At 48.3% G+C, this 22,041-nt stretch overlaps 1 pseudogene; it reads right to left on the reverse strand.

Annotated features, from left to right (window-relative positions):
• Window positions 1–21,373: 21,373 nt before the first annotated feature.
• LOC142576790 (U2 spliceosomal RNA) lies at window positions 21,374–21,551 on the reverse strand (annotated as a pseudogene).
• Window positions 21,552–22,041: the final 490 nt, after the last annotated feature.

Here is a 22,041-nt window from a genome sequence, read left to right on the forward strand (position 1 = left end):
CCGCTGAAATAGACACATCAGAGTGCATCCCAGTGGACACAGCATTGTGAAAATCGAAAGAGCAAATGACGCGCGAGAGGCAGCGACGTGACGCGTGCAATGACGTACGCACGAGGAACCCCTCATCTTATACACCCATGATTTGGTGTCGAGAGGGCATCCCAGTAGACACAGCACCGAGGAATTCCGAAGAGCAACTGACACGTGGGATGCAGTGACGTGACGTGTGCAATGACGCGCGTACCAGGCACAGTTTTAGTGAGCCATAACGATGGTGCCACCTTGGCGTCGAGGAAGCATGCTCGTTTCATACCCCAGAAGCCCGGGCTCGATTCCTCCCCTCCCCCCAGATCAATATGTACCAAGTTTTCTTTTCAATTCCATTAATTTCCTTAGTATACGAAAACCTGTCTGGCAAATTTGACGCCATGTTGAGCATTTTTGGCGGGCTTCTAGTCTTCGAGCCGTCGCCCATTTTCGGCAGCTTCTTTTGGTGACGCCGCCGCCGACAGCTCCAGGTTTTCCCGTTATGGGGCGTACTCCGTCGATTGCGAACTGCTGAAAATCTGACCGAGTTGAAACACACTAAATCACAGGGAAGCCAAAAGCGATGGCAAGCTAAGAGGGCAATCTGGAATAGGTTTCTCGCAGGCATTATTTCGTATACAAAGGACGCAGTAGTATACGGCGGGGTACGAATTCTTAAGGGTCAGCAAATTGATCCGTTGCCCCTGGTGGATGAAGAAGAAAACAAGTTGTAAGACCGGGCTGACGCTCTTGCTGAACACTTCAAGCGCGAGCCTGGCTCGATGCACTATGCGGAATACTTTCATAATTCAAAGAAATAGCAGAACGCAAGCCACTGAACCACTAATGTAGCTCGAACGAGTCTTATAATTGACCTTTGAGCGCTGGCGAGCTTAGAGCTTCCTTGGCCGTATGTGAGAGCTCTACACAAGAACCTGGCAGAATAATGTACGGCATGATTAAACACCTCCACTCCGACACAGAACTCACGCTACTGACAATTTTCAATACTGTCTCGGCTGCTAGGTATCTGCCATGCTAACGGAAGCACACTATTACGTGTCCACACCTCCAAGGGTGTTAATTGAACGTTTGCCACGTGTCATACCAGTATACCTCCTAACCAGACGTCAGCGCGGCGTGGACGACTAAAAGCGCTAACCCCACCATCACATAGAAACCAGAGAAAATGATTAACGGGAGCAAACCACGACAACGAATGGATAGGCGCAGGTAATTAGACGAGCCAAATCACTACCCATCCCTCGGCACCCAGCCGTCATGACGGCTGGGTGCCAGTTTACCCAGCCAGTTTACCCAGCCGTCATGACGGCGTGTAAGCTGGCTGTTGGAGGCTTCCACCCAAGGCCTTCAGCCCGCCGTTCACCTAGAATACTGAGCGAAGAATGGGGTGGGCAACGACGAAAGAGCCAGGTGTCGGCGAATGATTTCTTTCTTCCACAGATTCCAAAGCAGTTACTGCGGGTTATGGATAACATGGGCGTGGTATCGCAACGGAGTCGACGATGGTGATTTGCTGCTGGGCAGTCTTCAGAATCCCTAGTGGACTCGCCTAAGGAAGACGACGCGATTAAAAGCAGAGACTTTTCGTGAGTAGGAACAGAGTGCCCTGATGTGAACTTAGACATTAACTTGATCTAGCATGGAGTTGGCTTCTACAGTGGAGCCGTGTAACTAAGCTAGATAAACCCTTTTCCCTTCATTTTCTGCGACTAGACGCCGTAGTCGATGGGCTTGTTAGATTTCATGCCCTGAACGCTGCCCTCGCCGCCACAACGCTGTTGTCATCCCGGTGTTATAGCACGATAAAGATTATTCATCAGTGACTAGTTACCAGCCTGTAGCGTTTACCAGCTGCCTTTGCAAGCTTTCTTTTTAAATTATTTATTACCATCTCGTACATTTACTCGAGTAAAATAACATGCATGACCCATTTCAATGTGGTTTTAGATAAGACCGGTCTACAACGAAACATCTCGTGCGCATAGAGTCTCAAATCCCGGATGCCTTTGTCCAGAAGCAACACTTCATCACCATATTCCTCGATATGGAAAATGTGTAGGACACGACAAGCCGCTCGGAATATTGCGAGGCTTGTCGGCGATCTACATTGAAAGAAATAAGTTTAGCATATAATATGAAAAGCTTTGTGTCCAACCGCACATTCCAACTCAGAATCGGTTATGTAATGTCAAGCTCATATGCACAAGAATCTTATGTACCTCAAGGAGGCGTGCTCAGCTGCACACTTTTCATTGTCAAGATGACATCGCTCCATGGACCGCCCCTTCTAACAATGATCTATTCTGTCTTCGTAATGTGCAGTTACATTTGGAGTGTTCTAACCTGGCAGTTTGCGAGCGACAACTACAGCATGACCTGGACTAAGTGTCTGAATGGGCAGAAGAAAACGAATTCAAAATTAAGCCCTAGAAAGTTGCTGTGCTGTTTTGTCAAGAAAAACTGGGCTAGTTCGGGAACCCATTACCGAATTATACGGACAACGAATCCCAGTGAACAAGGAGCACACATTTCTTGACATCGGGCTTGAGGCAAAACTGACCTTCATTACAGAAATCAAATATTCTAAAGCGAAACGCCTAAGAACTACGAACTTGCAGATAATTCTGTTGTGCGACTTTGCCCTACACAAATGTGGAGGAAGAAAGACACAAAAGGATGAACGCTTTCTAACAAATGGTTTTATTATTCGGAAACATGAGGCTTAGGTACCCTACAGAACTGCACAAAAAATCTCAGCATTGTATATAGTTCTATCTCACACAACATGGGGCAGTGACAGAAATTGTTAACTTGTACAAGAGCCGTGTCCAATGACGTTTGGATTACGGAGCCGTGGTATATCAACCTGCCACGGCAAATGCGCTAAAGATGCTGGATCTCTTCAACCAACGAGGTAAGCTCTTTTCGAAGCCTCTATGTGGAATCAAATGAGTGGTCTCTCCACCTTCAAAGAACATACACCAGTTTCACATACGACCTCAAAGTTAGGTCTAACTCTCAACATCCGTGTTACGCATCCATTAATGATATGACATGTGCTGCGTTATTACGTAATCGACCATCATTAAGAGAGCCTTTTTCAATGTCGTTCAGAAAAGTTAGTGAAGAAATCGGTGTTCCAATCTTCGAACATTGCCTAATGGCTCCAGCGAAGCTGCTTCCAGCATGGCAATGTAAACAGCTTTTGTAGAAGTCACACAGCGTGGTCCTGAGTTAAACATTCGCATGCATTTCCGGGAACTTCAGGCGAAATATTCGTGTCCTGAATTTTGTACTGACGCATAAAAATCGCATGTTGGCGTTGCTGATGCTGCAATCGGTTCATCCTTCTCGGAATCCTATGTTCTGCACCACGAAGCAAGCATATTCGCGGCTGAAGCTGTTTCTCACTCGTTTTCAGAATTACCAACCCAACGTTTACCGATAACATATGAAAGACCACTGTCGTTTAACTTTTGTGTCATACATCATGAATCTGCTTCGCACATTTCCTATAAGGAAACAGAAGGTTGGGTCTGATGGCGTTTCACACAGAAGTTTTCAAGAGGTGATGCCATGTTCACCTTGGACGTGTAGCAAACAAATGACGCGGTTATCCCGGACCCGGGCGTCTGACTAGTTCGCCATCTGGCAGCAACTGCGCGACCAGCGCCCGTGGCGGCTGCTCGTGCTCGGCACGCCTTCTTTTTTATTTGCAACACACTCCCGAAGCCGAGAAAATTACTAAAGGCTGCTGTTTTCAAGAAAGCAAATTTTTGCTGCGGTTCGTGCTGGACACGAGCAGTCAGCGCAATTTCATTCGGCATGATGCCTCTCGAGCGCTTAACGGCCCTGTTCAGATTTGCAGCGCCTCAACCTCTTCACCTTCGGGAAAACGCATGGCCTGTGATCCTTACATGCAACCGAGTGTCCACCAAACTCCGGAGTCAGCACAGTACTAACGAGATCAATATAGTACCGGAAGTCTCTGCGGTAACTGGTCCACCAGCGGATGGCGCGATCATCAGCATGATGACAAACTTTCTTGTTTGCGCTGATGGAAACCCTGAAGCAACTGTTTTGAGAAAACTAGATGAGCATTCTCGTTGGCTCCGATGTCTACTGGCACGTTGTAATTGGCCAGATACCGCGATTATCGCCTCAAATTACTGCAGTGGAAACCCGTTTTTGGATGGACCATCCAGGGCACCCTGGACGACATCTCCCTAGGTTAAATTATACAAAGCACGTCTCTGGTATATGGCACCGGCGGGCCTGCCAGAGACGATGCACCATTGAATGGATGGATGGATACAACTTTCTTGTACGCCCGGCAAGGTTTAACGCGACCCGGGCTCAGGTCTCCCATGGTGGAACGTCAAAGCCCTGCCTCAACGCCGCCTCACGGGCTTGCTGGACTACCCACGTCTGGATTCCAAGGTCTGAGCTGCGCAGAGCGGCGGCCCACCTCGACGACAGGGTCTCCGGAGTAACTGCAATCCCTGCTATAGCTACATTGCACTCCCACAGCATGTGTTTGAGTGTTGCTGGTCCTTCCTGGCACAATTTGTACGTGTCGTCCTGATGCTTATCTGGGAATATACGTTCGTTTCAGACGGAATGGGTGAGGGAAGATGCTCGTCTGGAGTTGTCTCCAGGCGACGGCCTGCCTCCTGTACAATTTGGGACTCGGCGGTGGGTATATCCTCCTGGCGTTCAAATATGCACTTTATGTCGTATCTGGTGAGCCTGTGAAATTCGTCAGTTTTTTATGTTGCACCTGAATACAGTTGGCATACGAGACATTACTAAGGAAGGTAACCGCTACAAGTACAAAGCTCCCCTCGTCTTGGAAGGGACCGAGACAGCGCCGCAGCTCCTCCTTCATTTACCAAGCTTCCATACAGGAGTGCTTCTGTCCAGAAAACAAGCTGTCATCATGCCTCTGAAGGACGGAAAGAAAGGTAGCATGGACAAGGAAAACAAGGGAAATGTAAGGAACACAGGAGCCTTCAAGAGACACGAGAATGAAAAGGTTGCCGATCATGAAATGCCACCTAAAGCGGCCTTCACAGAGGCGCCTAAGGAACCCAAGTCCAATAGCGGCGTCACGAAGTCTCCCAAAGGCAAGAAATGCTCACATTCTACATGGCTGCTCAAGCTTAACAGACGAGGCTCAAGGCTATTGCCAACCATGGTTTCATGTACTCCCGACGGTAACTCAACAAAGAGTACAAGCATGGTAGTACGCAACTAGGTGAAGACGCAGGTGTATAAGCTCCGCCCTTCCGTAATCAACGCCGGAGCTGAACGGTCAATACTCAAAGCTCAACACAAGCGGAGACACAGGTTCTGCAAAAATGCTACGTCGAGCGACAAGAACGCCTGCGATGGAAGACTACTTGACGCCTTCAATCGCAGGCGCCGTTGTGGTATTTGTGCAGTACGTCTCTCACCGCTTGTGTTGTGCTTTCAGTGCTGACCGTTCGGCGCCGGCATTCATTCCGGAAGGGCGGCGCTGATTTGTTGCCCAGACGCCCTGCAGACAATGAGGCCACCCCTACGTGGGTGCTGCACCAGTACTGCCAGCAGGGGGAGGACACTCCCCGGTTTCGGTGGCACAGGAAATTGGCGCCATCTCTGTAATGGGCGAACGCAAAAATCCGTTTCCCTTACATGGCCTCGTAGATCGTCGCGCGCACGCGTGCCGATCCTGGTGGCCAAGCCCTTCCCCCCGCTCAACTCCTCTCCCCACGCCCTCTCTCGTAACACCCTCGCAACTCTCACCTTCGACAGCCTACGCGCCCGCGCCGCCGTGCCGTCCCCGCCGGCCCGGCGGCTGCTTAGTCCGCGACGTAACGCTTTATTTTTGTTATCTACTGTCATCGAGATGCGTGTGCTGGTGTTCGTTGACCGACGTGGCTAGTTTCGTCAGTTCTGTGGTCCTCGGTAGCTGTGTGCTTGTGCTCCGCAATGTTTCACCCGTTTCTAATCGTACCGCTCGTACGTCGTGCAGTGGTGCACAAATACCTCAATAACAAATCCTGCAAGGTTGTTCTGGGTGCCTAAAGACAACAGGTGAGCGCTCAGACCCAAGGACATCAGAAGGCCCATCTACACGAACACAGCCCTGTGCATTTGTGTGCTCCATGAAGCTCCGGACGTCGTTGCGCCTTGATTGTGCTACACTTGCCTCTTCCCGGTAGAGAAAGCTGAAAAATAGATGTTCCTCATCATTGTCACCTGGTCTGTGACTTGTGTTTTTCTGTGCCAAGTCTCATTCTGTAACTTCAGTAACTTGTCCAGCTTTCCATACCGTCCTCAGTGCTTTTTCTGTGTATCACGTTCTACAAACCTACTAAGAGCTGAAAAATTACTGTTAGTGTTTGTATGCTATTTCAGTAACCCCCGATGGGAAAACCGCGCGAACAACCTTCATGTGTAGGCATGATACGCTTTTTTTTTCTTCTGGAAAGCATGAGCATTGCAAGTGTCCTACATGCAGATTTTTGCAGTTCGTGTTTATTATACAAAGGAGAGCCCAGTAGGTACGACTTAGTGCCTTAAGCGACGTAATTTTATTGCTAAGCATTGCATTCGGGTAGAAAGAAAAGTCGTGTTGGCTTGTTTTACTTAGTCTTTGATTGAGGAATAAGCCTTTCTGCGAATGTTTTCTATGTGCTGCTGCAAAAGCCGACTACCTTCTGTTCCCCTTGCCACCGTTACTCAAGTTGTGGCTAAGTGCAAAATAATGTGATAATGTGTTTCAGGTTTTAGTACAATGTTATTTTTTTCTCCCATGTTTTTTTTTCAATTTGTTCAGCAGTAATGAACATGTCACGCATTTCATATACTTTCGTGCAGATTTATAAGTAAGCTTACTTTTGGTATGGCTCTGAATCAAACAATGTTAGCATTTTATTCTTTCTTTCAGGTATTTTGCGTGTCATTGTTTTTGCCATTACCAGTGAGTTTTCCATTTTTATAGTTGTCATGACTATGTCGTACACGTCGTCCAATTTTGTGCAATATCTTAGTGCACATATCAGGAGCTCGTCTACATTTAGGTCTTGAGGACGTTATATGAAAACCTTTTTTTTATGTGTACATGAAACGGCCTTCGCGTTTTCTAGCGCTTTTTTTTGTTATTTCACTATCTGTGAACTTTTGTCTTTAGTACTCTTGTATATGTCATGCACCTTTCACTTTTGCTCATTTTTTGAGCGTGTATCACACTATGTTGTAAGAAAAATCTGTTTTCGGAAACAAAGTCAAAAAAGCGAGACTAAACATCTGTTGTGTTGGAAGTGGAATTTTTTTATGTCCCGGCACATGCTGGTATAATATAAGTATGGGCAAGACTGCGTGCGTGCCAACGCAAAGCCCACGGCGCACCTCGCGCCAGCTCACAAGCAATGCCAATGCGCGGCGTAGCGCGCGCATTGCTTGCGAGCTGGCGCGTGGCGCGCCGTAACGAGCGCGCTCTAAAAAAAAATGCGCACCGCTTGCGGATAAAAACAAAAAAAAGTGAGCGGCGCGCGCGGCATGGGGAAAAGGGAGTGGAGCGGGTCGGCATAATAAAAACAAAAAGGAAAGATAAACGTTTGGGAGAAGAGGTGCCGAGCGGCTGCTGTTGCTGTTGCCATGACAACGTAAACAATCGTGCGCCGCCATTTTTCTTCTGCGTCGCCCATTGGTTAGGGCCGTAACTGAAGGGGACCTTGGCGCTAGCGTCGAAAGAGCGTCTGCTCGAAAACGGCCAATGGAAACCATACGGAGTGTCCCCCCCCCCCCCCCCCCTGCCAGTACCTCGAAATATCGCGGAGCACAAGCACACAGCTACCGACGACCATCGAACTTTAGAAACTACCCATGCCTGTCAACGCACAGCAGCGCACGCCACCCGATAACAGCAGATAACGAACCATGAAACGTCATGCAGCGGGCTAAGGTGGCGCCGGGACGGCGGGGCCGCACGGCGCGCGCGCGGAGACAGTCGAAGGTAAGGGAGTTGCGAGGCAGTTACGAGGGAGGCGGAGGGGAGAGGGGATGGCGTGGAGGGAGAGTGCTCGGCCACCTGGATCGGCGCGCGGCGATCTACGAGGCCATGCAAAGGAAACGGATTTGGCGCGAATCCGCCTCTTTCATTTTCCTGTGCTGCACTCTGCCGCACGCTGCTGAAAACGTTTTTGAAGTGTCCCGGGGCTTTCGGCGGTTGATTTGTGTGCCTGCGCCAACGTTGAGTGCGCGTCAGTTGTGCGTTTGGTGGATCGCGAATCATTATTAATGGCTTCTTCGGGACAGCATGTCGTTCCTGAAGCCATGTAGCACTCAATGACTATTTGGTGAGCAGGCCTGAGTGAGCTGCTCTGCAAACAGTGCGGCCGATAAAGGCACGCTGAGTTCCGTTTGGCGGCACGGCTGCCTTGAGTTTGTCACTGATTTCTGCACTTGGACATCACTTTTTTGTATTCTTTTTACACATTATTGAGACGTTTCGCATATTCAAAAAGTCTTCGAGCGCAGCCTTCTGCGTCGGATTACATCGACATCTACAGCCGCAGCTCGTTGTTATCAAATATTGTGGAAAAGGTCCATGGCTGATACGAAATAGCGTCAAAATGTAGCAAAACATGCATATCTGCGCATATGTGCCATGTTGTTACATACTGAGACGAGTCAATATGAGCGGCCGAACCATTTAAACAACGGCAACTGTGATCCAGATACATATATTACGGGCTGTTAACTCATTCTCGCGTTTCTTTAACTCCATCATACTTACAGTTTTTGCGTGGCATAGAGCATTATTAGAGAAAACTGTGCTCGCATAAGTGCTCATTTGTGGGCCATGTTGTTCTCTCACGAAAACGCGCGGATGCCATCGCTCACACGGCGTTGGTATAAATGAGCGAGGCGGTTGTTTATGCTGCTGTATACCGAATACACCGTCTCTTGTTTGTCGCTTGACGCAGAGGCAAACAGTGCATCTCTGAAATTGAGATATGTGTCGGCAAAGCAACACGTACAGGCCCACCCATATACGTAGCGAATGCGACCGACAGCCTACAGGTACGGTGACGTACAGACGTTGGCACAGCGCTGTGTCGCCGCTTACCGCTTATTGAGTACGCGCCATGCGAAGTGAAGTGTAGCTGATTTCAATTCGCTAAGGCCAGAACTGAACTATTTAAGCAGTTTCGTTCGACCTAACTGCTTACATTTCAGTTCAGGTCCGCCGGTAGCGAGTGCACGAACTCGACAGCGCCAGCTTAGCCTTCGCTGAACAGTATCGACATTGGCTCAAACTTCGTTAGCACGGCTTGAGAGGGTTAAAGCTTGTGCAATTCAACTTGGTAGGCGTGTATGACTCATTTTGAGCACGACTAATTATATATACAAGCGAAGATGCTGTCGCTATTGTGTTGTCGGTTCGACGGCCGATCGCACGGGGTTCGGTCGAACGAACGATGGTCGGCACGTTGATTTTGCCGCTGCCTTCGACATAAAAGCTTGCCGCAGTACAACTCGCGCTCATCGGTTGCGTCGTTGTCGACCTGGTATGATAAAAAAGTTTCAGTGACGTACAACAGTCGGTCAATGATTGGAGTGAGCGTCTTGTCGGTCTCGTATCGACCCGGTGTTGCTGCGCCCTACGAATACGTGCGGTCAGGAACGCGCTAACACCACCAGCAAGTGAGGACCGACGCTGCAAAGACGTCAGCAACGTGTTGTACCTAAGTGTCGCCCAAGTGTAACGTACGGGTTTTTCGTTAAATTAGCCAGCCATTGATGAAAGGCGGCAACTACCAGGCTCACGGTGCAGTACGGACAATTCGGACGATGCCCTGGCGCCTTTCTCTTTTAAAGTGGAGTTGCGGTCTTACGCTACGCACGTTTTCGGCACCGTACCGACGTCGAGATACCAGTAGAGTTTCAATGCAGTACAGGGCACGAGTGCTTGCAGCAGTGCGCGTCCGAGCGCTTTTTTCTTTCGGGGTACTTCCCGGCGCGCGGCCACGTGCGCGACCCTTGCAAAACGTTTCGCGACTAATCCGCTAGGGCAGGGCGCACGCGCCGTCGCGCTTGAAAGAGGCGGATTATCTCTGCCACCGAAGCCGGGGATTTTCTCACCGCGGCCGTGGCCGCTGCTGCGGATTGGATTTCGTTCTTCGATGGCGCGTACCCACTGCTCGGGATTGGCCAAGATTTAGGATTAGGAAGATTTTGGTGCTACAAAAACTGGTTAAAGTTGTGATAACGTGCTGCGCATGCAAACTGTGCCGATTCTATCTAATGTGTAACGTCACACCTACCTATAAAATGTATGCGTTTAGTGAATAACGGTGTTCTTGCCTTGTGGCCACTAGGTCATATCAACTGGCGACGAGGATGCTTAAACCCCGTAGGCAAATTCGGCGAATAAACTGGACGCCACAATAGTAAGCGCATTTTGGCGGCTGAAAATGCCTTCGTATCAAGTAGGTGCTCTGGGAGTACGACACCGCAGCTTGCAACCTGCAACAGACTGCAGCGAGGCACGAGCAATGCCCCCGCACATGCGTCAACAGAAGCCGACATGAATGCAGTGAGCGGAGCTTCATGCTGAAGGGCTACGGAGCGCAACCCGAGCGGAGAACGGGGAACGACAACGAAGCTTCAGGCAATGGGTCCTACGGACACGGGGCAGACTGGCAAGCAGCAACGTAGCACAGCCAGTCTGCAACAACGACCGCAACGGGAACAGCACAGAGGTGACGCTATGGTTCCTACGCACGGACGGAAATGTCGCGCTTAGGCAAGATCGCCGAGTGTGATCCTAAGTTACAGAATTTTGAGTCTTACTTAGAGCGATTTCAGCTGTTTGTGCACGCGAATGACATAAAGGAGGAAAAAAAGCTACTGGTGTTTTTGACGGCGATATGAGCCAAAGCTTATGAAGTCTTGAAGAACATTGTAGTGCCAGCTTCCCCAAGCGAGACAACATACGTTGTAGCCAAGCGTCTGCTAAAAGAGCATTGCAGTCCAAGAAGCTCGGTGATAGCTGAACGCTGTAGATTTAATAAGTGGACGCAGCACGAAGATGAAAGGGTGAAAAATTTCGTGGTGGAGTTAAAACACTTGGCTAGAATATGCAACTATGGAGACTTCCTGCAGGATGCTCTCTGCGACAGGCTCGTGGCAGGGGTACGGAATGAGGAGATCCAGCGAGCCTTGTTCACGGAAGAGAAGCTGCCCTTTGAAAGCGCCTGCAAGATTGCCTTGGACCCTGAAATGGCGGCAAGAGAGGCAGCGCTTATGAAATGAAGGGACAAGGAGGAGTCGTTAAATGCAGTTAGGAGCCATTCCAAGAAATGGACTAAAAAGGCGCAAATGAGCCACGTTCCTAAGAAAGAGCGATGTGAAAGCTGCGCCACAGGGCATTCTTCAGGCGTATGCTGGTAAAAAGTATTGTGTGCCGTAACTGCTCAAAAGTACGACACTTGAGAAAAGTGTGCACAGCAGCGCAGTCAAAGAGAGCAAATGCAGTAGCATTTTCTGATGAGGATTCCAGCACGAAGTGTATTTTGTAAATATGACGCACTCGTGTTTTGATGTCGACATTCAGGTAGAAGATAAACCGCTTAACATGCTAATTGAGACGGGAGCGGCTGTGAGTGTAGTACCAGAGCACGTGTACCATTCATATTTTGCCCACATCTCATGTCAGTCCATCAAAGTGAAACTTCGCACCTACACAGGAGAACAAATGATAATTAAAGGGCAGTGTGAAGGGGGGGGGGTATCGGTGGTGTACAAAGATGAGAACATGATGCTGCCAATAGCTGTAGTTGAAGATTACGGACGGAAATTACGAGCATCGCTGAGGCGGAACTGGCTTGAGCGTCTTCAGCTAGACTGGGGCGAGATTGGTCAGGTAACTGTTGAGGACAGTTGTTTCATTGCAGAAAAAGTACCCTGCAGTGTTTTCTCAGACACTAGGCACCGTGAAATATGTTGATGCAAAAATAGCCCTGAATGCAAACGCTGTGCCAGTATTTTGTCTTGTCAGGTCTGTTTCATTTGCACTTAAAGAGAAAGTGAAAAACAACTCCATTATATGGTGGAAACAGGCATGCTACGGCAAGTACCGCGTAGCGACTGGACAACCCCGCTTATGGTAGTGTCAAAGAAAGACGGCAGTCTTAGGCTCTCCAGAGACTACAAAGTTAATCCAGTTTTACAAACAGACCGTTACTCGCTACCCAGGCCAGAAGACCTGTAATCAACAATTACAGGTGGCAAAGTGTTCTTGACCTGTCCGCAGCGTATCAGCAGGTACCACTGAATCCCGAGTCCCGACCCATTCTGACTGTGAACACCAGTATGGCTTTGTTCCAGTTTCAGCGCTTTCCATATGGCGTGGCTAGTGCACCCGCAATATTTCACTCCATGATGGATGACGTACTGAAAGGCATTCTGCATGTGCTATATCGATGATGTGATCGTGGCAGGATCTCACACAGCTACTTGTCAAAAGACGCTAGAGCGAGTCCTGGAAAGGCTACATGAGTATAACATCACGTTAACGCCGACAAATGCCGTTTCTTTCAAGAATCGGTGACTTACTTGGGTCACACAGTGACTGCTGAAGGGATTTATCCCAGGGAAGCAAAGATCGGGGCGATTGTTAATGCAGCTGAGCCCACCAGCGTTCGAGAACTAAAATCAAATTTGGTTATGCTAAATTTCTGCTCAAAGTTCCTGAGGAACTGTGCAACCGCCGCTGAGCCGCTGTATCGGCTTTTAGAGAAAGATGAAAACTGGTCGTGGACGAAGGAATGCAGCGATGCCTTCGCAGATACAAAACACCTGCTTGTTAGCAGCAAAGTCCTCACATTCTACGACGCCGACAAACCGATCGGAGTGCTTTGTGACGCGTCGTCCTACGGTCTAGGTGCAGTCATATTTCATGAAACTGCTGATGGAGAAGAAAGGATTATCGCGATTGCATCGCTAACCCTCAGCGCAACGGGAAAAAAGTACACACTGTGTGACCGGGAAGCGTTGGCCTTGATATTTGGACTTAAAAGTTTCACCGTTCTGTATGGGCGGAACTTTACAATATACACCGACCACCAGCCGATGCTTGGTATCTTGGGCGAAGAAATGCCTACACCAGCGTTAGCAGCAGCATGCACGCAGCGCTTGGCAATGATATTTGCAGCCTACAGGTACCGCCTTAAGTACCGTAAGGGACAGAACATGGATGTGGCTGTTGCCTTGTCCAGATTGCCTCAAGTAGTACCGGCTGAAGAAGAACCGGCAGACTGTCGATATTTCAATGTATCCCATTGAGAGCCGACGAAATTGCGAAAGCGTCCAGACGATGTTTGACATTAAGTCGTGTAGCTGATTTTACCCTCAGTGGTTGGCCTAGTTGCTGTTCAGAAGAACTCAAGGCGTAATATATACGCCGAGATTAATTGTCACTGGAGCAGGGCTGCGTAACCTGAGAGTCCGGGTTGCTATCCCTGAAGTTCTAGGTATCGCGTGCTCGGCCTGTTACACAATGAATATCCTGGGGCAATTCACATGAAAACGTTGGCCCGCAGTTTTGTTTGGTGGCCTGGAATTGACCAAGCCATACAAGAGTACTTAAAGAAACGCAAAATATGCCAGGCAGTGCAACCCGCAGCCCAGCCTGTACCACTTCATCCATGGAGTTATCTACTGTATGGTGGTCACGAGTGCACGTAGACATTGCTCAAACGAGTGCAAATGTGTTTCTTGTTCTTGTTGATTTATACTCTAAGTGGGTCGAGGTATGGCGAATATCGTCTACGTCTACCGCAAGGACAAAAGCTTCGAAGTGCTTTTGCAGCTTTAAGGTTTCCCGGAAACATTGGTAAGCGATAATTGGCCGCAATTTCCTGCAGCCGAGTTTGCAGACTTCTTGGCCAGCAACGGCGTGAGACACATTCGCACTCTTCCTTATCATGCATCTTCAAACGGCGCAGCCGAACGAACCGTGTAAACTGTGAAACGTGCTCTGATAAGGGAAGTCTTGGAAAGCAAATCGTCAGGTGCACGTTATTCGTTCCAGGAATGTACTGACAGTTTTTTGATGGCATACCACAACAAACCCGATAGTGTGACAGGAAAGACACCATCTGAGCCTTTTCTCAAGCGAGCGCCACGCACAAAACTTGCATTGTTGAAACGAGACTTTTCGATAGCAATGCTCACCATGCAGCAGGAACTCAAAGCACAGCGGGATAGGTGTTGGGGGAGTGAGCGCTTGTCTGATGTTGGTGATCAAGCGTTTGTGAAAATTGTGCGCGGTGAATGTGCCTCGTGGCAGGGAGGTGTTGTGCACGAGGTTGTGAGTGCTGTGACGTATGTTGTAAATGTGCGCGAACGACTCCGGTTTACTCACGCCGACGACTTGTGGTCACGTCATGCCGACCCGGCAGCTAGGCTGGAAACCGAGTCGAGACTCGGACATCCTGTGACGCAGCACAGCAGCATTGCAGCAGAGAGCATGTCATCGGCCGCAGGAAACGCAGCTCCAATGCATCCAGTTCAGCAAGCTCAACAGCCTATCCCGCCTGTCAGCACGGACTGCCCGACACCGTCAACGGCATCTACGCCGTTAACGTCGATGTCACAGCCGGAGGCACGGTTAGTTACACCGTCATTGGAAAGGCAACCGCTGCGGTGCAGCGCGCGCACCCGCAAGCCACCGGTCCGTTTCAAGCACGAGGACTTTGCAAAATAAACAAATAAATGTTAGATGGAAAGAAATGTGATGAAGTGTGGCGCATGTACATCACTGTTTTCCTTTCCCTTTGATTACCCCTACCTCCTTCCTTTTTTGCTCTTCCTGAGCTGCGCTATAAGCCTAAAACAGTCATGACATACCAACTCGCCCAAACTGCCACACTTTTGGCGCATGCAAACTTCGCCGATACTATCTAATGTGTGACGTCACACCAGCCAGCCTATAAGATGTATGCGCTTTGTGAATAAAGGTTTTCTTGCTTTGTGGCCACTAGGTCATATCAAAAGTGTCACGTCAAAACGGATAAAAATAATGTTTGAAGAACTTAAGGAAAACACATTGAAACAATTATGAATTCCTCCACGGCAGAGCATACATCCCTGCGGTAGTTGCCAAGAGAGGAGGCTCCTAGAGAAAGGATATTTAAAAGGGAGAAATTTAAACCAAGTTGCGTGAACGTTGGTTGTACGACCGTGAGGCTTATAGCGCGCGAAAAGACAAGGACGAAAGGAAGACGTGACACACACACAGGCGCTAGCAACAATCTTTATTTTGAGGAAAGGGACCACACACATATACAACTTTTTCGCATACATCATCATACATGCGTTGTTTGAAAAAAAAAAAATCCCTTACACACAATTACGCAGGTAAGCTAGCCCTTTACGGGAAAGGGCAACTGAGGGTTTTGAAACACAGTTATCCCCGAGTCTATCAATCACTTCTGCTTCGATAATTTCGCGTGTTAATCTTCTTCAGGCTCTTCCCACGAAGGAGCAGTCTCTGTATGCTGCAGCAAACCTCGAGTGGTCACCGTCATATCAGTTGTATATCTCATCATCAGTCGTATATATTTGGAAATATTGGATTCGCTTTGTAGACGATCACAAGGAAGAAGACGGGACAGGCTTGTGATCGTCAACAAAGCGCATCCAATCTTTCCAAATACAATGAACCAACTTGCCCAAAAATGCATCCTGCTAAGCTGTATATATGTTTGGGCCCTTTGCTCAAAACAAAGATTGTTGTTAGCGCCTGTGTGTCATTTCCTTTCGCCCTTGTCTTTTCACGCACTATAAGCCTTACGATGCCATACCAACAAGCCCAAATCACTGTATTTCAGCGGATCTAAGATGTTTTTCCTTAAAGCAGAAGAACGGCGGCAGAATAAAAAAGAATGATCGATGGTTTCATCTACTGCACAGAATGGGTAGAGGGGAGGGTGCCAGACCAGTGCTGTGCCGATAAAAGTTTAATAACGGTGTTCGACAGCGTAACCGGGTAAAAATTGCATCACTTTTTCTGGTTTGAAAGGAATGAGAATAGGAGGTCTCGATATTCTGAAAAATGTGCTATCACTGGATTCAAAAATCTAGAGCAATTGCATATCTCGTGTATCTAGTAGAACTTAGGTAAGTTGATGCCGAAAGTAATGATAGTACAGGCCATTGAAAGCAGCTCTCGCGAGACTGTCCGCCATCTAGTTCATGTATAATTCCCTATGACCAGGCACCCAAAGTAATCTAATTAAATTTATGCGGCCACGCACTAGAAAATTAAGTGTATGTAATAGGCTAGCACCACTATTTGTTGTGAGCGATGTACACAAAGATACAGAGTCCGTTATCTCTACCGTCGATATTGATGAATTTAGCTTCCGTAAGGCTAATACTACAGCTAGAAATTCAGCCTGAAATACGGAGGAGTAGTCAGGAATCCTGTTTTAGAATGAGCAGTCTAGAGCAGGAGCGAAAATGCCTATTCCAGATTTTTCTCCACACTGCAAGGTGTCTGTTGGAAATCGTGCTCGCGCGGCGCATTGAAGAGGAAGAGAGAGATGGGCTCGGAACCGGGAGTATGCTGATGTGAGGCTTGTCACCTTGAGTGCGCCATGTTAGGACGGCTTCACGCTCTGCGACAATAAACCTGACAGAAGTGTCTTTTCCCACATCGTATTTGGTGCTGAAACCCAGGAAGCCAGCCAGCGCCTTTACAACTTGCGGCTTCGTCTGGAAGTGACCTCTGCAGCCATACCGTCATGGACCGCATCAAGAACAAGCGGACATCTTGCCGAGCGCAGAACAAGAGGATCATTACGGAGGTGAACGATATCATTCAATCCGGACAGTTCGACCTTTCTGCCCTTCGTGTCCTGCACAGCCTGTTAAATGCGACGAAGTCGGAGTTACCCTTACTAAACGCCGAATTGGAAACGTTCATGACCGACGAGCAAGCCACACCAGATTATGATTCTGTCATGAAATGTTAGGACGCTGCTACCAGCGCTTTGATCTTTCTCGAGCACAATATCGACATGCTCAAGGTTTCCTCCTCGCCTGCGACAACTTAGCTACCGACCGCATCTGACGGAAACCAAGCGTCTGCTTCCTCGACGAACACGAAACTTTCACAGCATGAGTTTGGCGCTAGGTTACCGAAGTTAGAACTTGTCGGTTTCGACGGAACGATCACCAGATGGCAGCCGTTCTGGGATATGTTTTTTTGATTCTGTTCAAGAGAACCCGCGGCTGTCCGAAATGGATCGCTTGCATTACCTGATTTCGCTACTTGACTGAGCTGCTGTTCAAGCTGTCGCCGGTATCCAATCGACGGAATCAAGCTACAACGATGCACTTGGAATATTGAAGCAGTGCTACGGCAAACGCAACTTGATCGAGCATAAGCTCCTGGAAAACCTACCAATGCTCGGGTCTGTGACATCTTCGAACAACGTTACAGCCTTGCGGAAGTTGCTCGACAACAATGAACTAAACCGACGAGGACTCGCAAACCTTGGGGTGAGCACTCCATGTTACGCTTCCATGCTAGGTGAAATACTTCTGAAAGCTATACCTCAAAATATGGTAGCCGAGTATTACAAGCGCGAGAGCATCGAGTCCACTATACCATCGGTAGGCTCAAGCAATAGTGAGCCCTGACGGCAACAGGAGTTAGAGCGTTCGCTGAAATTTCTTCCACTAGAAGTCGAATGTAGAGAGGTGCGCTCAGACTAGAACACCAAAGCTGATCGAAACACGTTCTAAACAAAGTCCTAGCTTCAATATGTAGTCGACTCCTGCTGCAAGGGTTCTTTACAACAAGGCAGAAGTATTAATAGAACCATGCTTCTTTTGTTCAGCCGGACACCACAGGACCGAACAACGCACCAGTGACGTTAACCTCGAAGGCAGACGCAGCAAGCTCAGGAAAGATGGTCGAAGCTTCAAGCACACCTTGCATGTGACTGTCGTAGCAGGATCCAATGTACCGCATGCAAGCGTCGTCATGCTTCCACGATGTGCAACGCTGGCGTTAACGAAAGATCGCCTTCTTCAGCACCACAAAAGACGCGGATGTTGCCATGAACGTTGCAACGAACGGTACACAGCCTCGACTCGCTACAGAGATTATCCTACAGACGTTCCCTGCCTGACTGACGACTCCGGCCCAATGCTGTTATGTCGGCGGTGTTTTGGACAATGGCAGTCGGAGAACAATTCTGCGGGAAGATGTCAGTAAGAAGCTCAATTTATCTCCCATACGAGATATAGATCTGGTGATTAGCTCGTTCTGACGAGCTCGGTCACAGCATGCTAAGCGGGCTAAGGTAGTCAGCATAACACTTCGGAGCCAGTACAAGAATGTATCAGTACAGATAGAAGCAATCGTCCAACCTTTAATCTGCGAAGATATGACCGAAGTTCGGCCAGATGACCAGTTGTTCCGCACCATCGTCGCGAAGGACAAGCCACTAGCAAACGCAGTGTTTTTCCCTGGCGTAACAGCTGAACCAGCAGTAGGTCTTTTGATTGATTCCGGCCAGATGTGGAAACTCATGCCGAATTCATGTGAAGTGAAATGGGCCACCGAAGACCGATCTCAGGTAGCGATCAACACGAACATCAGATGGACTATTCAAGCGCCTTTAGCGTTTACAAGGAAAGTTAGTCGGCAATGGAGCAGTCAGATGTGTGTTTTATGCGTAGACGCATATGAGAATTAAGAGTTTTTTTTCCCGTTGCAACGATTCTGGGAAATGGAAACGATTGGTATGGGGTGGATACGCCATCATCCAAACAAGGAGATGTTTGGACGGAGTTTAATGAAGCCATCAAATTAAAATATGGTCGCTATAAAGTATTGCTCCCACGGAAATCAACTGGGCCAGATATGACAGGCAATCGCAAAGTTGCGCTTTCACGACTGTATTCGTTAGTTCGAAGGCTTTCGTCTAACGATGGAGCCTTGGAGGCGTATAACAAAGCAGTCGGACAGTACGAGAAGGATGACCATGCGCAGAAGGTCAAGGACGTCCAAACATCGTAAGAGAACGTATTATACGCCCCAACAAACGTGGCCAAGACAAGAAAAGAGGTACGAGAACTCGCCTGAGGTGTTACTCGACGAAAGAAAACCAGCAGAAGTGGTTCTGATGGCCCTGAGTAGGACTCCTGAACCTATATTAGATGTCACCAAATGTAGTCGCTGGAAGACGGTCCTTAGGATCACGACTTGGGTGAAAAGGTTCATTCACAATTGCCCAGCACCTTCTAGTACAAGAGAAGGTCCACTGTCCGCTCAGGAGATTTCAGAAAGCGAAGATACGTGGCTGAGGATTTTACAAGCACAGAGTATGGGAAATGAGATTGCTGCACTAACAACGGACAAAGCTCTCGACAAGACGTCGACCATACGAGACCTTGACCCGTTCATGGATGCCAAGGGCATTATCAGGATCAAGACTCGCCTTGACAACGTAGGTGCTTCGGACAACGTAAAATGTGCTGTACCCCTACCCGCAATCCATCGCTGTACGCCCCTCATCGTGGACAGCGAACATCGACTCCTTCTTCACAGTGGTGTCGGCGTTGCTTACTGAGTTGCGTGAGATGTTTTCGGTAGTGCGCGGTCTCCAGTGCGTTAAAAACGTGCTTGTCTAGTACGAGGTCTGTGCGAGGTTTCATCTTAAAGCGGCTTCAGCTCCTACAGCCCCGCTTCCGATCGACAGAGTCTCGAGGTCTCATCCATTTCAAGTCACGGGCGTCGACTTCGCCGGTCGATTGTTTGTGAAGGGAAACGGCTTTGTGAAGACATTCATTCTAGTATTTACCTATGCTATAGTGCGAGCTGTTCACATTACTGTGAACATTACTGTGAATTCCTTTTTATTGGCCTTTCGTCGATTTATTTCGCGCCGTGGTTTGCTATGTGTAATTTATTCTGACAATGCTTTAACATTTCAGGCAGCCAATCGCGAACTTAAACTGACATATGAACTTCTACGTCATATCCAGGTACAGGAATTTTGTGCGTCTAGTAAGATCACATGGAAGTTCATTGCTGAGCGCGCTTCATTGTGGGGAGCATTTTGGGAAAGAATGATTCGAACAGTTAAGAACTGCCTCAGGAAAACACTAGGAAAACGATTCTTCAGCTTCAAGCAGCTCCAAATATTGGTAACAGAGGTCGAGGCAGTGATAAATTCTAGACCACTCACGTACATTTCTGATGATGCTACCTAAGCGGAAGTACTAACTGCTTCGCACTTTTTGTCAGGTAGGCCTCTCACTGCCCTTCCACAAGCGCAAGTTAACGAGAACCCGGGTGGTCGCACAGACACACTGCGCGCCTGGAGATGTAGACAACAAAAACAAAACTACTTTTGGCAGCGTTTGTATAAAGAATACATCTTGACACTGAGAAGCGCGCACAGCAGACCACAGAATCTCGACAACTGCTTAAAGAATGATGACCTTGTCATTACTAGAGTTAACAATGTACCCATTACGTTTTGGAAATTAGGTAATGTTGTTAAAATCTTTAGGTGAGCGATGGGTACGTTAGAGCATGCACAGTCTGATTGGCAGACAACACAGATCTCACGAGACCGGTTCAGCTTCTTTGTCCTTTGGAACTGTGCAAGTGACATTGTTGGCCGCAAAGGATGTTGGAAATCGTGCTCGCGCGGCGCATCGAAGAAGAGGAAAAGAGAGATGGGCTCGGGACCGAGAGTATGCTGATGTGAAGCTTGTCACCTTGAGTACGCCATATTAGGACGGCTTAACGCTCTGCGACAATAAACCTGGCAGAAGTGTCTTTTCCCACAGCGTGTTGCGATGACTGTATATATACCTAAACTCAATAAATCATCTTGCAATAGTCCATTTAATATATTTTGAAAGCAAAATTTTGTATTATTAAAGTAGATGCCATCATAGATTATCTATAGACTCTTTCGCGCATCAGAAATAGGTGGCAGCTCCCAAATACGTACATTTAAAGGGGTAATCAATGTTTGTACAAAACCACCTGTGGTGTATGAAACCGGGGCCAGTGTACTCCAAAAAATGTTGCAGGCTGCTTGGGCGCGGCGCACCCTCTACTTTTTATCCAACAGGACATGAAAAAGAAAAAAATCAGATGATAACACAGGTAGCTGATTTTTGCGCCCTTGGATATAGGCGAACTGGGAAATACATTCACAGCTACCTTGTTAAATCTCTTACAGCATAGCTTCATATGACTAGGATTCCATGCATTTTTCGTCTGCGTGTGCAACATCCATGCGGCGATCCCGAATATGTGCAATACCGAGGTGACTCGCGGAGAAGGTGAAGCAGGCTTCAAACGCTCTGCCAATTTCCAAAAATAAGTTTGATGTCGTCGGTCCAAATAGGAGCCCTATCAAATATTTAGCTGATAAGAACAGATACCAAATTTGAACCGCGTCGGCCATGTCTTCGTTCGCACCGCCCTCTTTCGGTCGGTGTTCCAAGCGCTTGCGTATTTACTTTCCTTCCGCTCTCCCTTGGGGGTGGTCCCGTCGAAACATCACGCGTGTCTAGGTTCCTCCTGCTCATCGGGGCGGCGGTCCCGTGATCAGCCGGAACGCATATAAAAATCACGTTAAATGAGTTCGTACCTTTGTTAAAAATCTGTGTGACCTCTGCGCCGTGTGCTAAACAGCTTCGCTGGTAATCCCCCTTCACAGAGTGGAATGGCTCATAATTTTTTTTCTGGGAAGGCTAAATATTTATGAGCACCCGCGTTACGCTCTGTGCGAGCAGCTGGGGAAACGAGGGTCACATTTTTCTTCCTTTCATTGCTCTGCTTCATGCAGATGCACTATAATCGAGCCGTACCTGTACTTCCAATGAACATTGAAAACAATGAATCCTGAAGTTCTTGTGTTATATTTGGTCCAGTTGCAATAGTTAGCTCAATAG

Source organism: Dermacentor variabilis, chromosome 3 (assembly GCF_050947875.1).
Source record: "Dermacentor variabilis isolate Ectoservices chromosome 3, ASM5094787v1, whole genome shotgun sequence".
Lineage (NCBI taxonomy): Eukaryota > Metazoa > Arthropoda > Arachnida > Ixodida > Ixodidae > Dermacentor > Dermacentor variabilis.